The sequence below is a fragment of the Cheilinus undulatus genome, linkage group 23 (genome assembly GCF_018320785.1).
Source record: "Cheilinus undulatus linkage group 23, ASM1832078v1, whole genome shotgun sequence".
Lineage (NCBI taxonomy): Eukaryota > Metazoa > Chordata > Actinopteri > Labriformes > Labridae > Cheilinus > Cheilinus undulatus.
In genome coordinates, this window is record NC_054887.1 from 30,033,949 (window position 1) to 30,035,347 (window position 1,399).

Consider the following 1,399-nt stretch of genomic DNA (forward strand, 5'->3'; position numbering starts at 1 on the left):
GTGATCAGCTGTAACAAAAATACTAAAACAGAACATTTTCATTCAGTTATGAGAAATACATCCCAATAATGCATTGAAATGATAAAGTAGTTGATGTAGTAACATGTCCATTTCATTGTGACACATCATAAATTAAAAGAGAGAATTTAAGAAAAAGAATTGTTGGAATGAAACTCAAAATTAACTTAATCCCCTCTAGGAGGGGTTTAAGGTGATTTAAAATAATTTTGTCATCATTTGCTCACAGCTATTGATATGTCACGTTTGTCTTTTATTTTGAGTAGCTAAAAACAGATAAGAGAATCTTTAAATTTAATATATCACAATTATAAGCTATGTGCATTCTTCAGAATGTTAAATGAAAAATGTTATTTTAAAGCTACAAGACAATTTCAAATATATAATGGATTTTTTTAAATTCTGTTCCAACCGAAATAATGAGAGAAACACCTGCAAATTAAAAATACTGCAACATGCAGTGGCTAGAGGAGGTTGTCTTTACACAGTGTATTATTCTCGTAACCACACAGGTTTAAGGGTCATATACCACTGCAGAAGTCCAGTTAGAGCTGAATGATGTGGCTTATTATACATTTAAAATATCAAGGGTTAAATATTTTAAGTTCAAGACTGTCAGTAAAATGCAAAGAATGTATTAAACTATTAATTTAAATACTGCAAATCATGTCGGGACTGCAACGACAGCGCATTAGGGCCAATAAGTATACACTACAAAAAGAGCTGTCATTTATGAGGCTATAAAGCTGGAAAGTTTCAAGAAAGAAAACGCAGATTTTTTTTTTTAATTACAAAAACAAAAATTGCCTGTCGCCCAGATGAGGAGCTTACTATAAGAATCATAGTAGTAGTCATTTTGGGACTTAAATAATTTTGATTTTGACTGAGCAGCGAGAAAATGCTGAGTCTTTTCCCAAGGAGCCAGACTCTTTTTATTGCTGACTTTGCTGTTGGTAAAACCACATTAGCGTGCCTTACACATGTAGTAAATATCTCAAAAATGGCCGTCTATCATCTAAGAAACTTTTCCAAAGTTAGAAGTCTCCTATCAGACTCTGAAAAGCTGGGCCACGCATTCATCTCCCCTAGACTTGATTACTGCTGTGCACTTCTCCATGTAAACTCTGCATGTGAGGCCAGTTAAACCATGAATACATAGGGGTGTGTTATTTAAAGGTCACATATTTAACCCTTTTAAGACAAGTTTAAATTGGTCTCAGAGGTCCCCAAAACATGCCTGGGAAGTTTGTTGCTGAAAAAACACTACAGTATTGGCTTTTGTATGTCTAAAAACCCCTCTGTTTCAGCCCTGCCCAGAACAAGCTGTTTCTGTGTCTGTGGCTTTAAATGTTAATGAGCTGTCTGACTCCGCCCTGTTAGG